Raw genomic sequence first — 18470 nt, forward strand, 5'->3', positions numbered from 1 at the left:
CGGTTTTACTTAAGAGCGTCGCCGGTTTTACTTAAGAGCGTCGCCGGTTTTACCTCAGAGAGTCGCCGGTTTTACCTCAGAGCGTAACTAGTTTTACCTCAGAGTAATGCTGGTTTTACCTCACAGCGTTGCCGGTTTTACCTCAGAGCGTTGCTGCTTTTACCTCAGAGTAATGTCGGTTTTACTTAAGAGCGTCGCCGCTTTTACCTCAGAGTAATGTCGGTTTTACCTCAGAGCGTCGCCGCTTCTACCTCAGAGTAATGGCGGTTTTACCTCAAGAGTGTCGCCGGTTTTACCTCAAGTGTGTTGCCGGTTTTACCTCAAGAGTGTTGCCGGTTTTACCTCAGAGCGTCGCCGCTTTTACCTCAGAGTGTCACTGGTTTTACCTCAGAGTATTGCTGCTTTTACCTCAGAGCGTCACTAGTTTTACCTCAGAGCGTTGCCGGTTTTACCTCAGAGTAATGCCAGTTTTACCTCAGAGCGTTGCCGGTTTTACCTCAGAGTGCTGCCGCTTTTACCTCAGGGCGTCGGCGGTTTTACCTCCAGAGTAATGCCGATTTTTACCACAGAGCATCGCCGGTTTTACTTAAGAGCGTCGCCGGTTTTACCTCAGAGAGTCGCCGGTTTTACCTCAGAGTGTTGCTGGTTTTACCTTAGAGCGTTGCTGCTTTTACCTCAGAGTAATGTCGGTTTTTACCACAGAGCGTCGCCGGTTTTACCTCAGAGTAATGCCGATTTTTACCACAGAGCGTCGCCGGTTTTGCCTAAGAGTGTTGCCGATTTTACCTCAGGGCGTCGCCGTTTTTACCTCCAGAGTAATGCCGATTTTTACCACAGTGTGTCGCCGGTTTTACCTCAGAGTAATGCCGGTTTTACCTCAGAGAGTCGCCGGTTTTACCTCAGAGCGTAACTAGTTTTACCTCAGAGTAATGCTGGTTTTACCTCACAGCGTTGCCGGTTTTACCTTAGAGCGTTGCTGCTTTTACCTCAGGACGTCGCCGGTTTTACCTCAGAGAGTCGCCGGTTTTACCTCAGAGTAACGCTGCTTTTACCTCAGAGCGTCGCCGCTTTTACCTCAGAGTAATGGCGGTTTTACCTCAGAGCGTCGCCGCTTTTACCTCAAGAGTGTCACTGGTTTTACCTCAGAGTATTGCTGCTTTTACCTAAGAGTGTCACTGGTTTTACCTCAGAGCGTCGTCGCTTTTACCTCAGAGTAATGCCGGCTTTACCTCAGAGTGTCGCCGCTTTTACCTTAAGAGTGTTGCCCGTTCTACCTCAGAGCGTCGCCGCTTTCACCTCAGAGTGTCACCGGTTTTACCTCAGAGAATTGCTGCTTTTACCTCAGAGTAATGCCAGTTTTAGGGTGACTACCCACTGCAGTTTTTTTTCACTGCGAAATTCTCAGCATTTTCTTTTTCTGCAGGGGTCTATGGGACTTGTAATGTTAAAATCGCGATCGCGCAAAATCGCGATTTCGCGGTAAATTGCGATTTTGCACGATCGCGATTTTAACATTATAAATCCCATAGATCCCTGGAGAAAAAAAAAACGCTGCGAATTTCGCAGTGAAAAAAAACTGTAGTGGGTAGGCACCCTTACCTCAGAGCTTCGCCGCTTTCACCTCAGAGTGTCACCTGTTTTACTTCAGAGCGTCGCTGGTTTTACCTCAGGGTAATGCTGCTTTTACCTCAGAGTAATGCCGGTTTTACCTCAGAGCGTCGCCAGTTGCATCTCAGAGCTTCGCCGGTTTTACCTCAGAACGTTGCAGGTTTTACTTCAACCTAAAAAATGCTGGTGTGACTGGCCCCATAGAAATCAATAGGCTGTTGGCATTGCATATTGTGTTGCTGGAAAATTGTGCGCATGATGCGCCTGTGTGAGAGAGGGGCTGCGCACTAAGATAGTGCTTTCATACAACCCCGACTTGTCCATTGAGATAGTACCCCAGAGAGAAGACCTCTGAACATCAGGCATCTGCATGATACCATGATGTCTCCTCTGTCAGATTCTGTAGTGAAGCCTTAGGGCGCCTACCCACTGGCGTTGCCGATTTTCGTGCGTGAAAAACGCAGCGTTTTTCGCGCGTTTTCCATTGACATTCATGGGTGCATTAAGAGAAAAATAAGGACACATATGCAACTGACAGTTCCTATGTGAAAAATTGCAACAGACCGAAAAAAAAAACGCAAATGGACAAGAACACATTCTATACTAATTGCTCTTCAGAAAATACGCAAAACGCAAAGGAAAAAAAATCGCCAGTGGCTAGGCGCCCTTATAGACCACAATGGCTGCCCTGTTACCACTCTGTACAACCGCCTATAGGAGCACTAATGTGGGTTTTGCATCAGAGTATTGCAGGTTTTGCCTCAGACCTCCATGTACGACAGGTTCTCACTTGTGTAAAATACGTTTATCTCCGTGGATTGTGGCAATCTTAGTGTTGTGTACTCATTATCTCGTGGTAATAGGACACCTATGTGTTGTGTATAGCTGTGTTATACATGGCTGTCCGCCCATGTTTAGAATGGCTATGTATACAGTAGTGTCAGACGCTGATGTCCTCATGGGAGTACAGTAGTGTCACATGCTGATGTCCTCATGGGAGTACAGTAGTGTCACATGCTGATGTCCTCATGGGTGTACAGTAGTGTCACATGTTGCTGTCCTCATAGGTGTACAGTAGTGTCGCACGCCGATGTCCTCATGGGTGTACAGTAGTGTCACTCCGATGTCCTCATGGGTGTACAGTAGTGTCACACGCTGATGTCCTCATGGGTGTACAGTAGTGTCACATGTTGCTGTCCTCATGGGTGTACAGTAGTGTCACACGCCGATGTCCTCATGGGTGTACAGTAGTGTCACTCCGATGTCCTCATGGGTGTACAGTAGTGTCACATGCTGATGTCCTCATGGGTGTACAGTAGTGTCACATGTTGCTGTCCTCATGGGTGTACAGTAGTGTCACACGCCGATGTCCTCATGGGTGTACAGTAGTGTCACTCCGATGTCCTCATGGGTGTACAGTAGTGTCACACGCTGATGTCCTCCTTTGTATACTTGTGTCAACGACCAGTGTACTCCTGTGTACAGTTGTGTATAGTAGTGTCCCCCACTTGTGTCCTCCCATGTACAGTAGTGTCCCACACTAGTGTACAGTTATGTAGAGTAGTGACCCATACTAGTGTTCTTCCATGTACAGTTGTGTACCACACTTGTGTCCTCCCGTGTACAGTTGTGTCACCGACTGGCATACTCATGTATACAGTTGTGGATAGTAGTGTCCCACACTTGTGAACTACTGTGTATAGTAGTGTCTGACACTAGTGTACTCCTGTGTACAGTTGTGGATAGTAGTGTCCCACACTTGTGAACTACCGTGTATAGTAGTGTCTGACACTAGTGTACTCCTGTGTTCAGTTGTGGATAGTAGTGTCCCACACTTGAGTCCTCCCGTGTACAGTAGTGTCCCACACTAGTGAATAGTAGTGTCCCACACTTGTGTCCTCCTGTGTACAGTTCTGTCGCACACTTATGTCCCCCTGTGTACAGTTGTGTACCACACTTGCATCCCCCTGTGTACAGTTGTGTCCCAACTTGTCTTTCTGTGTACAGTTGTGTCCCCCTATGTACAGTTGTGTCCCACACTTGCGTCCTCCCATGTACAGTTGTGTCCCACACTTGTGTCCTACCGTGTACAGTTGTGTCCCACACTTGTGTCCTCCCGTGTACAGTTGTGTCCCACACTTGTTTCCTCCCGTGTACAGTTGTGTCCCACACTTGTGTCCCCCTATGTACAGTTGTGTCCCAACTTGTGTCTTCCCATGTACAATTGTGTCCCAAATTGTGTCCTTCTGTGTAGTTGTGTCCCACACTTGTGTCCTCTTATGTACATTTGTGTCCCACACTTGTGTCCTCCCGTGTACAGTTGTGTCCGCATTTGTGTCCTCCCGTGTACAGTTGTGTTCAACACTTGCGTCCTACCGTGCACAGTTGTGTCCCACACTTGCGTCTCCCTGTGTACAGTTGTGTCCCAACTTGTGTCTTCCCATGTTCAGTTGTCCCACACTTGTGTCCTCCTGTGTACAATTGTGTCCCACACTTGTGTCCTCCTGTGTACAGTTGTGTCACACACTTGTGTCCTCCAGTGTACAGTTGTGTCCCACACTTGCGTTCCACTGTGTACAGTTGTGTCCTCCCGTGTACAGTTGTGTCCCACACTTGTGTCCTCCCGTATACAGTTGTGTCCCACACTTGCGTCCCCATGTGTACAGTTGTGTCCGCATTTGTGTCCTCCCATGTACAGTTGTGTTCAACACTTGCGTCCTACCGTGCACAGTTGTGTCCCACACTTGCGTCTCCCTGTGTACAGTTGTGTCCCAACTTGTGTCTTCCCATGTTCAGTTGTCCCACACTTGTGTCCTCCTGTGTACAATTGTGTCCCACACTTGTGTCCTCCCGTGTACAGTTGTGTCACACACTTGTGTCCTCCAGTGTACAGTTGTGTCCCACACTTGCGTTCCACTGTGTACAGTTGTGTCCTCCCGTGTACAGTTGTGTCCCACACTTGTGTCCTCCCGTATACAGTTGTGTCCCACACTTGCGTCCCCATGTGTACAGTTGTGTCCCACATTTGTGTCTTCCTGTATACAGTTGTGTGCCACGCTTGTTTCCTACCGTGTCTAGTTGTGTCCCACACTTGGTGTCCCCCTGTGTACAGTTGTGACCCACACTTATGTTCCACTCTGTACAGTTGTGTCCCAACTTGTGTCTCCCATGTACAGTTGTGCCCCACACTTGTGTCCTCCCGTGTACAGTTGTGTTCCAAACTTGTGTCCTCCTGTGTACAGTTGTCTCCCACACTTGTGTCCTCCAGTGTACAGTTGTGTCCCACACTTGCGTTCCACTGTGTATAGTTGTGTCCTCTCGTGTACAGTTGTGTCCCACACTTGTGTCCTCTCGTGTACAGTTGTGTCCCACACTTGTGTCCTCTCGTGTACAGTTGTGTCCCACACTTGCGTCCCCATGTGTACAGTTGTGTCCCACACTTGCGTCCCCATGTGTACAGTTGTGTCCCACACTTGTGTCTTCCTGTATACAGTTGTGTTCCATGCTTGTTTCCTACTGTGTCTAGTTGTGTCCCACACTTGGTGTCCCCCTGTGTACAGTTGTGACCCACACTTATGTTCCACTCAGTACAGTTGTGTCCCAACTTGTGTCTCCCATGTACAGTTGTGTTCCACACTTGTGTCCTCCCATGTACAGTTGTGTTCCACACTTGTGTCCTCCCGTGTACAGTTGGGTACCACACTTCTATCCTCCTGTGTGCAGCTGTCCCACATTTGTGGCCTCCTGTGTGCAGTTGTCCCACACTTGTGTCCTCCCGTGTATAATTGTGTCACACACTAGTGTACTCCTGTGTACAGTTGTGTCACACAATGGTGAACTCCTGTGCACAGTTGTGTCACACAATGGTGAACTCCTGTGCACAGTTGTGTCACACAATGGTGAACTCCTGTGCACAGTTGTGTCACACACTAGTGTACTCCTGTGTACAGTTGTGTCCCACACTTGTGTACAGTTGGGTATAGTAGTGTCTCACACTTGTGTCCTCCCATGTACAGTTGTCCCATACTTGTGTCCTCCCGTCCCACACCTGTGTCCACCTTTGTACTGTTGTGTATAGTAGTGTCCCACACTAGTGTCCTTCTGTGTGCATTTGTGTTACACACTTGTGTACTCCTGTTTACAGTTGTGTCCCATACTGCTGTCCTCACGTGTACAGTTGTGTCCCACACTTGTGTCCTACAGTGTAGAGTTGTGTCACACATTTGAGTACTCTCGTGTACAGTTGTGTATAGTTGTGTCCCACACTTGTGTCTTCCTGTGTACAGTTGTGTCCCACACTTGTGTTTGACACAACTGTACATGGGAGGACACAAGTGTGTGACAACTGTACACAGGGGGACACAACTGTCCTCCTGTGTATAATTGTGTCAAACACTAGTGTACTCCTGTATACTGTTGTCACACAATAGTGAACTGTGCACAGTTGTGTCACACACTGGTGTACTCCTGTGTACAGTTATGTCACACACTTGTGTCCTCCTGTGTACAATTGTGTCCCACACTTGTGTCCCCCTGTGTACAGTTGTGTCCCTCACTTGTGTACTCTTGTGTCTAGTAGTGTCCCACACTTATTTCCTCCTGTGTACAATAGTGTGCCACACTTAGGTCCTCCCGTGTACAGTTGTATCACACACTTGTGTACTCTTGTGTACAGTAGTTTAACACACTTGTGTTTCCCTGTGTACAGTTGTCGCACTTGAGTACTCTTGTTTCTCCCTGTGTATTGTAGTGTCCTACACTTGTATCCTCCTTAGTACAGTTGTGTTACACACTTGTGTCCTCCTGTTTACAGTTGTGTCCCAAACTTGTGTACAGTTGGGTATAGTAGTGTCCCACACTTGTGTCCTTCCATGTACAGTTGTCCCACACTTGCGTCCTCCCGTTCATAATTCTGTCCCACACTTGTGTCCTCCTGTGTACAGATGTGTATAGTAGTGTCCCACACTAGTGTCCTCCTGTGTACAGTTGTGTCCCACACTAGTGTCTTCCTGTGTGCAGTTGTGTCACACACTTGTGTACTCTTGTGTACAGTTGGGTATAGTAGTATCTAACACTTTTTTACTCCCGTGTACAGATGTGTCACACACTTGCGTCCCCCTGTATACAGCTGTGTCACACACTTGTGTTCCCGTGTACACTTGTGTCCTCCCGTGTACAGTTGTGTTCCACACTTGTGCCCTACCGTGTACAGTTGTTTCACACTTGCGTCTCCCTGTGTACAGTTGTGTCACACACTTGTGTCCCCCTGTGTACAGTTGTGTCACATGCTTGTGTCCCCGTGTACAGTGGCATCACATACTATCGTCCCCCTGTATACAGTTGTTTCACACACTTATGCCCCCTGTGTACAGTGGCGTCACATATTATTGTCCCCCTGTGTACAGTTGTGTCACACACTTGTGCCCCCCTGTGTACAGTTGTCACACACTTGTGTTCCCCTGTATACAGTTGTCACACACTTGTGTTCCCCTGTATACAGTTGTCACACACACTTGTGTCCCCCTGTGTACAGTTGTGTCACACACTTGTGTCCCTGTGTCACACACTTGTATTCCCATGTATAGTTGTCACACACTTGTGTCCCCCTGTGTACAGTTGTTTCACACACTTGTGTCCCCCTGTATACAGTTGTGTCACACACTTGTGTCCCCCTGTATACAGTGGCGTCACACACTATTGTCCCCGTGTACAGTTGTGTCACACACTTGTGTCCCCCTGTGTACAGTTGTGTCACACACTTGTGTCTCCCTGTGTACAGTTGTGTCACACACTTGTGTCCCCCTGTATACAGTTGTGTCACACACTTGTGTCCCCCTGTATAGTGGCGTCACACACTATTGTCCCCCTGTGTACAGTTGTGTCACACACTTGTGTCTCCCTGTGTACAGTTGTGTCACACACTTGTGTCTCCCTGTGTACAGTTGTGTCACACACTTGTGTCCCACTGTGTACAGTTGTGTCACACACTGCTGTCCTCCTCCCTGTGTCTCTGGGATGGATGTGTGCGCTGCGCTCGGTTTTTTTCTCTCCTCTCTCTCTCCCCCGGCCGCCCGCGGTGCACGCTGGGGCTGGTAGTTCTCGACCGGTCTGGCCCCCATTGGCGGCAGTGGTGGGCGGCGCGGTGCCCGGACTACACTTCCCGTCACGCCCTGCGCGGCCTGGCTCTCTGCTTTCGCTCGCTGCTGCCAGTGTCTCCGCCGAAACCTTCTTCTTCTTCTTCTTGTTTTCGTCCGGGCTCAGAAGCCGCCGCGGACCCCCGGCTCACCCGCCGCCACTGGATCCTGGATTGTGGAGTCACGGAACAGGTGCGTCTCCCCGCGACCTCTCCCCCCTCTCCTCCTCCTCCCGGGTGTCCCTGACGCTCCGGACATTTAAACCCCCCATCGAGCCGCAGCTCGGCCGCCGCTCACCCCATTCCTGGCACTCTCTACACGCGAAGAGCTCGGGTGAGAGCCGCCCTAGTGATGCCGCCCGCTCACCTCCCCGTAACACCCGGCGAACACGTCGGGTCACCCTCGGGTGTTGCGATGGCTGCGGCGCCCGGGTGCCGGGTCACTATGGTAACAGTCGGGCGTACTGCAGCTGAAAGTCCCGGCTGCGCAGCATCCCGCAACTCCGTGTTTACCTGCGCGGAGCCGGCCGCCCGCCCGCAGCGGGTGTAGCGGGGTCACCTCCCGGGGTTTGCGGCCAGTTGCCAGGAGTTGGGGACGCTCCGCCATCTCTGACCTCCGGACTGCTGGAGGGGGAAGGATCGGCGGCTGTCGCGATATTCAGCACCAGCCGCACGATACGTGTGCGATCTCCCCGCGATGTCCTGTAGTAGCGGCAGAAGTAGGACGGGCGCAGCTGGTGGATACAATGTATCAGAGTGTGGCAGCTGCACACCTACCGTCACCCACCCAGGGCACGGGACCTCCATCTGGGGGATGCCAGGCTTGCCAACACCACCAGTCACTGACGGGGAGATGGAACATGGCGTTTCAAGGTTGCACCTGATGTGAAGGATTGCGTTTATATGGTTCTGGTTTTAACCCTTAGGCGCTGTTCCCATTTGCTTCGTTTTTGAACCGCAGCAACAACAAAAACCCGACTAAGGGTGCATTCACACACACAACAGTTCCGTCCGACCGTGATATGGCGCTCGCACAGGGCAGTCACTTACCATTTCAATGGCATAATTCACAGGTGCAATTTTTTTTTTTACTTGCATTGATGGTGTGAGATCCAAAAATCATAGCAGGATCTATTTTTGAGTAATATCGCCCGTTATTTTCTATGAGGCCTAAAGAGAAAATCACATCGCACTCCTACATAAACGCAATGAAACTTTTTTTTCTTTTTCCTGTAGAAACAACATGCAATCCCCCCCCCCCCATGTGCGACGAATTCTTGCAAAATGCCTCGCACTCGCAGGAAAAACCTCAGGTTTGCAAGTGCAATATCAGTCCGAGATATCATGCGCACCCTAAAAATGCACGCATTCCTAAAAACCGCACGCGGTTTGTAAAAAGCACATGCGGTTTGTGGTTTTTTTTTAAGCTTTCACCAAGTGGGAGCGCAGCCTTGTAGGGCATCTTCCAGCAGCCCCCCTTGTTGTCCCCATACAGGTGTGGACGGATCTACTACGATCCTCCCCCCCAACACACCTACGTGAAAACACAATTGCTTACGTCGCATTTGTGACCAGAAGCTGTAGAAGCAAAGATCCCCTTGTAGGCGTCCAGCTGAAACGTCCCATTTAGGACTTCCATTAATGTTCTTTCTACAGAACATTTCTCGCCGTTGGTCACGTTTGCTGCACATTTCCGAACGGTGCATGAAAGTGCAGCAAAAGTTGCTGACGTGAGATTTTTAATGTGTTAGATTTTTTTCTTAGAATGTGGCGTCTGGGATAAGAGTGCAACGTACGGCATTCACAGGTACGGTACCGCTCCCTTTTTACTTTGCAGCAGCGTATCCGAGATTGGCGCCGCCGCTGCACTTAATTTTGTTATGCTTTAGTTAGAAATTTGTCGTTGTTATTCTTTATAAGAGGTGATCAGAGGCGCCGCTCATCTCCTTGCATTTGACTGGATAGTGTTAGTCCTTGCGATTTCTGATTGCTCCTCCATTTTTCTAGTAGCAGCGACAATTTCCTCTTGATCAGGTGACCTTTCTAAATGGTTTTCATTCATGCTTAAAGGGAAACGCCTGCAACATTCGAAGGTTCCAGCTACTTGGCCGCATTCTTCGCGAAGCGCAGCTCGAATACGTTCAGGCTATTGCTTAGCAATGCAGATTACAAGGTTGCGCTGTTTATTTCGGGAGTGGTTGGGGTCCTTGTACAGGACATGGCAGAATACACATTCTGATGCTACTCTCCCTTTATATGTACCAATGTAGGGGAAAAGCACTCCAATTGTAGCAAGAACAAGCGTCCCATCGCACTTAGCGATCCCTGAAGCTAGATCCGCAGTCACCCAGGTCCCGTTTTGAGCATCATTTCAATATGGTTTTTTAAATGGGAATACATGTTGCGGTGGTTGGCATGCTGGGCTTGATTGGTAGGTGGGATCATCTCCACGTATTGGCCTTGCGCTACTATACAGGTGTAACATGGACGGGCAGACGCTCTGATTGTAGCATTACCATTCCGTGTGTATGATGCTTGGAGTTCGGGTTAGGAGACTTGTGGTCAGGCCGGGCACACTTACGAATTACGTATGTAAAACAGAAACATGATGTAGCTGGGATGCATTCGTAAAATGCAGTTTGGTGCTCCGGTTTTTAAAACGCATTTTTAAATGGCCACACGATTTTGCAGATAAACATGTTTACCCACCTAAACTGCGTGGTGGCTTAAGAGGAGCTGACGGCGCCGGGCCAGGAAACACTTGTACAAAACTATTCTGGATTTCTTTTTTGAAACTTTGCAGTATGAATAATTGACAGCTGAGTGTAACCATTCCCCTTGTCAAAGGGGTGTGTCAGACTGTAAGGCCACACCCCTAGCTGGAAACACCCACTTGTCAATATCCTCATAGATTTCTAGGGAAAATGATAGTATTCACTAAAGTAGACCTATCGGGAGATGCGACGGTTCATCTATGTGTCGGGAGATGCGACTGGTCCTCCAACAGTTGTTCCCATTGAAGTCAACAGGAGCTGCACCTGCAATGCTGACCAGGGCCGCTGCAATGGCACTAAGAATCAGCTGATTGGCAGGGATCCAGAGTGGCAGACCCCCGCCGATCGTCTGTTTATGACCTGTCAGTCAGCCCAAAAAGTCTCAGAATACGTCTTTAATGTCTGTGCAGTTTTGGGGCTGAAACTGCTATTTACCTGCAAGATCGTACGTTTATTTAACAGTCGCTATAAAAAAAAGAAATCGTCCGGATGCCCCGAAGGACATTGATCTTGGCCATATCAATGAGGCCCCATATGGCCTAACTTCTAGTCGGGTTTTATGATGTGTTCTTCTGTGACTGGCGTAAGTTATCTCTTGCCAATGGTTGGCGAATTAGAGGCATTAGGCCGCTGTCACATCCGGGTCAATATCTGTTAAATTGGTAGGGGAGGACACCAAATTGGCCATATATGCTAAATAGCTGTCGGCAGAAGGCTGGTGCAGCCGACAGTCGTCTCTCCTGATATGCATGCACGCTCGCGTGGGGAGGGGGGGGTGAGCAGTTGTCAGACACCTCTGGCAGTGGCTTGTCCTCCGGAGAACATTTCCAGGCCGTTCCTTCTCTCCTGATGTCTCAACTGATTATGAGGATGTGTAAAGGTCTTGGCTAACCAGAGCTCCCCCCAACCCCAAGGAGAGGGAACGGGGACCCCGATTTGTGGATTACAGGTTGGAATGCATCTCTTGGCCATTGCCGTATTTCTGTCTTGAGTATAATTGTAAAGTGGTAGTACCCGGTCCAGTACCATCTGCAAGCAGTAGATCCAGGACCCTCGCCTTCATGACTGGTGAAGGGTCCCAGCTGGAGCCGATGCTTGTGACATACCCTGGCAATATTTAGCTTTTCACAAGGGTTTTGCCATAACGCACCGATCAGCTTGGCTCGTCCACTGATTATATTGTAATATTGTGCCGAGGTTGGGGGTACGTTTGTTGCAACTCGATCAGCTCTGAAAATAACCGAAGCACGGCAATGCAATGTGACAAAACGCCTTGGGTTACCGCCGTTATTCCAACGCAGACGCGGCACGATTACTCCCATACTGCTATCTGTGGCCACCATGACAGTGTGTAGGTTGTAGGGTCAGAAAGTCGTGTAGCCCTCTCCCTCTTGGGGTGGCGTATAAAGGGTGTATATAGGAGGATGCAGCTTCTCCCACCGGAGGGCAATAAAGTGATGCGTGTTATAAATAGGACACGGCGGCGCTGACGGTGATGCAGGTATGATGATGGTGATGATGCATGTAGATAGGTGATTATGTGAGACCGCACCGAGCTGCATGTCAGATATGACAGCTAATTCCACGTTTTCTGCTTGTAATAAGGATTACATTCACTTCCCAGACGGGCGGTCTGTCCTGCAGAACTTAAAGGGGAATCCCACCTCCTCACAACTTGTCAGCGCTGACGTAGGTGGGGTCCGCACGCAGCGCTTTGTTCATCCTCTTCCCCTCCGCTGGATGTTCCCTACGTAACCTCATAAGAGATATTGGGATCTAACACAGACGTGAAAGATACAGAGTCGGTCTAGACGGACCAGGGGATACGGAGCTGCTGTAGTCTTTCTGTTGAAGCTTTCTTGACTGATGGCTCCTTTAACTCTCTGCTGGTGATTGGACAGCAGGCACGGTATATAGCAGGAGTGCACTGGGATATTATATGTGTTGCAGGGAAATCCGTTTATACGATTGAATATTATTAATTTTGTATAATTTACTATGACTTCACATAATAAAATCCTCTAATCCTAAATGACGTCCTTCTTCCACATGCCGTGCTCCCCGGACAATGGCTCTCTGGTTATTAGAGGGGTAATCTGCATGGATGACCTCATTGAGCTCCTGCCGTTGCGTCCGTTCTCGCTGTGACTCCGTGCCTGGCTTCAGGAGCAGCTCAGCTGCTTTCTGGTAACGTTGCAGCGCGGCTCGTGGGAGGACGTTGTAAACAACATAATGTGCCGTTCCACTCCTAAATATTTTAAAGGCAGGAAAGAAAACGTTTCTCTATTGAGATTTTTTTTCCTCTGCTCCGCAGCAGATTATAAACTTCTTGTGACCGTGGCTTTCCTTGTATCTGTTTTTATCTGTATGACTAATGTGGCAGCGGAGTCTGTAGAGCGAGCGTGTCACGTAGGACTGATGCTGCTGCTCGCGCTGCCATTTATTTTCTATTGGTTTAATTAATGGGTTAATCAACAGTCCTTATAGTTTTCTCTTCCCATCGCTATTGGACATACTTGCAGTCCACCTGGCATAGGGGCTTGTTGGTACACATAAGTAACCGGTGTCCCGTTCTCATACTTGTATGATTTATTTTGTATACTAATAGAGAATCGTATCATATCCTGCGGCGCTTTCAGAGGATACATGGAGAATGAAAATCACATATTACAAGGTACCAAACTAATGGAACCCAAGAAATGAGCGCTGTGCATGCAAGACCGATAATAGTTCACCAGAATAAGTATTGCTTTATAACTGATGTAGTAATGATGATGGATTTTATTGCTTTATTTTTTTAAAGTAAAATTATGTATTATAACAAGTTCTAGTAAGGCTGGGATCATATCTGGGATCATATCTGCGCTGGAACCTCTGTTCGGCGGTTCCCTCGCAGATCCAGCACAAAATACCAGAAGTAGCGCTGCATGCAGAGGTTTTTCTTCCGGTATAATGCCAGGCAGCTGAGCGGAAACCAAATAGACCCCTTTATACTCGGTGGGGTCTGTGCAGCTCTGTTCAATTCTGTCATAAGATGGTTCTATTCGGCCAGGGAATTCCCCTTTCCTGCTCCCCGAACTGAGCCCCCGCTGCAGATGTGAAAGCAGCCCTAATAGAGCAGTAAACTCATAAGGTCCTGTATATCCAACCTGTACCATCCACAGCATGCCCATTCAGTCACATCATTCTATTGATTTCAGTAGGAGGGGGGGGGGGGGGGATGCGCACATAAGGCCATGTTCATACGGAGCAGATTTGTTACCAATTTTTGTGCAGAATTTACGCACAAACATCCACAGCATTTAGGGTTAGTTCACACAGCGGAATTTCCCATGTGAAGACTGTGTCGAAATCCACGGCTTTCCAAAGCTGATTTTTAGCGCAAATCCACATGCATACGGGCAAAATCCGCCTGCAGAATTTGGTCAAAGAAAATTGCGTTTTCCCCATTCGCAGGACTAAATCCGCATGGGGGTCGGTGTCATGAGCCCAGGCAGAAATCTGTGGATTTTGATGCAGTTTTTAGAGGCGGAATTCATGTGTAAAATTCCGCACTGTGATAACACTCTTACAGTTGTAGCAGCGTGGATGACCTTTTGAAAATCACATTCAGACGCTGTGGAAAGAATCCGCAGGTAAATTGGCTACTTTGTGGACTTGACATTAACATCGTGTCAACTTATTCTGTGGATTTTCAGCAGGGATTTTACTCCTTCAAAGGGGGAAGTAAAATTTGTGTTAAAATGAGCCTCACATTCCGTGCGTTACTTGCTGATCTTGATGCGGATTGTGATTCTTATCCGCAGCAGACGTTCTGCTGTAAAAAATGCACAGCATGTGAACGTAGCGAAGACAGAGGAACTTGGGCCTGGATTCCTCTCCCAAATTTGTGTCAAAGTCCGCATCCTTTTAGCATTCTGTTGAATACTATGAAAATCTGATATATGGTGTTTGAAATCCACGTTGCCGAAGAAAATAATTGACGTGTGCATTTTCGCCGCAAAATCCACACAGGATTTCCAAACCCTGATTTGTCCCATTTCAGGGACTAATTCTGTGCGGATGAGCATCAACATTTCAGGTGAACTTCGAAGTTGAGCCTGACGCAGATTACTGTCACATCCACGGTGGAGAGACCCAACAGGGATCTGCCAGTTAAACTGTCTGTGAATGACGGTAAAAATTCTTTTTAGGCTGTTTCCATGGGTGATTTTTCCTGTGCAAGTTTTAGAGTTCACGCGGGAAAAGAACCCAAATATTTGAATGGGTTAATTCACGTATGTGATTTTTCTCTCAGACCAATAGTCCCAGTTTGAAAAATTGCTGCATACACTATTTTCCGGATTTATCCCATCGACTTGGGTAAAACTGCATGCAGCTACACGGCTCAAACACGTGAAAATCCACATCAGAATTCCATGGCAACCACGCCAATTTCTGGCGCAGACTTTCATTTAAAGCCCCAGCAGAAAAATCTGCCACAGATCTACCTGTGTGAAGCCTTACCTGTCTGGTCTCCCTGCCACATATGTACCTGTGTGAAGCCTTACCTGTCTGGTCTCCCTGCCACAGATCTACCTGTGTGAAGCCTTACCTGTCTGGTCTCCCTGCCACAGATCTACCTGTGTGAAGCCTTACCTGTCTGGTCTCCCTGCCACAGATCTTCCTGTGTGAAGCCTTACCTGTCTGGTCTCCCTGCCACAGAACTACCTGTGTGAAGCCTTACCTGTCTGGTCTCCCTGCCTCAGATGTATCTATGTGAAGCCTTACCTGTCTGGTCTCCCTGCCACATATGTACCTGTGTGAAGCCTTACCTGTCTGGTCTCCCTGCCACAGATGTACCTGTGTGAAGCCTTACCTGTCTGGTCTCCCTGCCTCAGATGTATCTATGTGAAGCCTTACCCGTCTGGTCTCTCTGCCACAGATGTACCTGTGTGAAGCCTTACCTGTCTGGTCTCCCTGCCACAGATGTATCTATGTGAAGCCTTACCTGTCTGGTCTCCCTGCCACAGATGTATCTATGTGAAGCCTTACCTGTCTGGTCTCCCTGCCACAGAACTACCTGTGTGAAGCCTTACCTGTCTGGTCTCCCTGCCTCAGATGTATCTATGTGAAGCCTTACCTGTCTGGTCTCCCTGCCACAGATGTACCTGTGTGAAGCCTTACCTGTCTGGTCTCCCTGCCTCAGATGTATCTATGTGAAGCCTTACCCGTCTGGTCTCTCTGCCACAGATGTACCTGTGTGAAGCCTTACCTGTCTGGTCTCCCTGCCACAGATGTATCTATGTGAAGCCTTACCTGTCTGGTCTCCCTGCCACAGATGTATCTATGTGAAGCCTTACCTGTCTGGTCTCCCTGCCACAGATGTACCAGTGTGAAGCCTTACCTGTCTGGTCTCCCTGCCTTAGATGTATCTATGTGAAGCCTTACCCGTCTGGTCTCTCTGCCACAGATGTACCTGTGTGAAGCCTTACCTGTCTGGTCTCCCTGCCACAGATGTATCTATGTGAAGCCTTACCTGTCTGGTCTCCCTGCCACAGATGTATCTATGTGAAGCCTTACCTGTCTAGTCTCCCTGCCACAGATGTATCTATGTGAAGCCTTACCTGTCTGGTCTCCCTGCCACAGATGTATCTATGTGAAGCCTTACCTGTCTGGTCTCCCTGCCTCAGATGTATCTATGTTAAGCCTTACCTGTCTGGTCTCCCTGCCTCAGATGTATCTATGTGAAGCCTTACCTGTCTGGTCTCCCTGCCACAGATGTACCTGTGTGAAGCCTTACCTGTCTGGTCTCTCTGCCACAGATGTACCTGTGTGAAGCCTTACCTGTCTGGTCTCCCTGCCACAGATGTATCTATGTGAAGCCTTACCTGTCTGGTCTCCCTGCCTCAGATGTATCTATGTGAAGCCTTACCTGTCTGGTCTCCCTGCCACAGATGTACCTGTGTGAAGCCTTACATGTCTGGTCTCCCTGCCTCAGATGTATCTATGTGAAGCCTTACCTGTCTGGTCTCCCTGCCTCAGATGTATCTATGTGAAGCCTTACCTGTCTGGTCTCCCTGCCACAGATGTACCTGTGTGAAGCCTTACATGTCTGGTCTCCCTGCCACAGATCTATTTGTGTGAAGCCTTACCTGTCTGGTCTCCCTGCCACAGATGTACCTGTGTGAAGCCTTACCTGTCTGGTCTCCCTGCCTCAGTTCTACCTGTGTGAAGCCTTACCTGTCTGGTCTCCCTGCCACAGATCTACCTGTGTGAAGCCTTATCTGTCTGGTCTCCCTGCCTCAAATCTACCTGTTTGAAGCCTTACCTGTCTGGTCTCCCTGCCTCAAATCTACCTGTTTGAAGCCTTACCTGTCTGGTCTCCCTGCCACAGATCTACCTGTTTGAAGCTTTACCTGTCTGGTCTCTCTGCCTCAGATCTACCTGTGTGAAGCCTTACCTGTCTGGTCTCCCTGCCACAGATCTACCTGTGTGTAGCCTTACCTGTCTGGTCTCCCTGCTCAGATTCTCTCATTGATATTTGTGCAGTAAAACGTAAGGGACGTGGCAAGCAATGTACCATCTGGGTAGTGCAGTAAATCCTAAAACGCTGCAAAACCATGGTGATATGGGCACATTCCTAAGTGGCGACGTCGATAATGACAGCGTATCGGTGCGATTATTTTTACCTGCCGGGACTGTAGTAAAAATCGTAATCGCAGCTTAACCCTGTCTGTTCAGGGCACTGGACTCGGCTTCAGGAAGAGCAGCCGGCTTCTGCTAAGCACTGTGACCCGCTGACCCCGGCACATAAAACTGGAGGCTCCGTCCCTTCCTCCCGGTCAGCTAAAGAACAGAAGAGGATGGAAAACACCAAAGTCACTGCATGCTGTAGTCACCGACAGTAGTGAGGTGTATGATGACGGTGTTACGGATTATAGTGTACGGTGCGATACAGAAGGAAGATGTATGAGGGAACTTACATCATATAAATTAGGATTCATTAATCTTGTCAGTGCTCGACCTCCCCTCCCTGGGAGGCCACAGCGGTGGCAGGGAATTTAGGGTCTTTAGTGAGGAACAGCTGGAATATGAAAATATTTGTACACATGTTGTGTCATGTGACTTCATCATAGATGTTCGGACTGTTGCACGGTGTTGTAAACTTCTATGTAGAGCAATTGCATAAATAACAATTCAATAAGTTAGCGATCATTAAACCTCAATCATTGTGTTTATTTCTGCCTCTGTGTATGAACCCCTCGGGACGTAGCCCGTTTTGTTCCTTAGAAAGGTATTCCCATCTGGGGGCCCTTTTACACGGAACGACTCATTCAGATTCTTTCTGCATCATGGGAATCTGAAGGACAAATGACGATCGGCCCGTGTAAACAGTTTATCCATCTGTGAACCACTGCCAGTTTACTGTGAATGGAGGCGGGGCGGGGCTGGAACGATCTGCGGACCACTCTACCTCAATCCACTGAGTGATCTCTGACCCGCTCCATCTCTAATCACTGAGTGATAATCACTGCTGTGTAAAGGCACCGGAGAGATGATCACTGGGATGACTGTTGGGCGTTTCATCTACTGACAATGGTCCCATGTAAAAGGACCCTTTGACTTTTGTGCCATATCTACAGGATCTGCCATGAAATCTGGCAGGTGCCACCTCTGGGACCGGGGTCAGAAACACTATCTTTTCTCCTTAGGGAGAGCACCTAGACGGTGAGTGTGGAGACTCAAATGGCCATGCACGCTCCTCTGGGTAATATGCAAATAAGGGAGATGGAGATGGACTTTGGCTTGGAGGAATGCTGCCTTCCAATAGGTGGCACTGTAGAGGTTTTATCTCCCTTATTTGCACCTATGGGACACAAACCTATCTCTAATTTTGCCCCTTGCCAGGGTTGATTGGGACCTACAGCAACAGCTGGCATCACTGCTCTGTTTCCATAACTCCAATGAAGTCC

At 48.8% G+C, this 18470-nt stretch overlaps 1 protein-coding gene across 3 annotated transcripts in view; it reads left to right on the top strand.

Annotated features, from left to right (window-relative positions):
* The window catches only part of BCORL1 (BCL6 corepressor like 1), a 125066-nt gene that overhangs the window by 50962 nt on the left and 55634 nt on the right, over window positions 1-18470 (top strand). For 2 of the 3 annotated variants that reach the window (XM_066581419.1, XM_066581422.1), the window contains exon 1: window positions 7783-7934. The exons of the other annotated variant lie outside the window; for it this stretch is intronic. The gene's annotated coding sequence lies outside the window, so the exon portion shown is untranslated. Of the gene's footprint in view, window positions 1-7782; window positions 7935-18470 lie in introns of those variants that run through there. 3 annotated transcript variants of the gene reach the window in all.

The sequence above is a fragment of the Eleutherodactylus coqui genome, chromosome 10, assembly GCF_035609145.1.
Source record: "Eleutherodactylus coqui strain aEleCoq1 chromosome 10, aEleCoq1.hap1, whole genome shotgun sequence".
NCBI classification, from domain to species: Eukaryota; Metazoa; Chordata; class Amphibia; order Anura; family Eleutherodactylidae; genus Eleutherodactylus; species Eleutherodactylus coqui.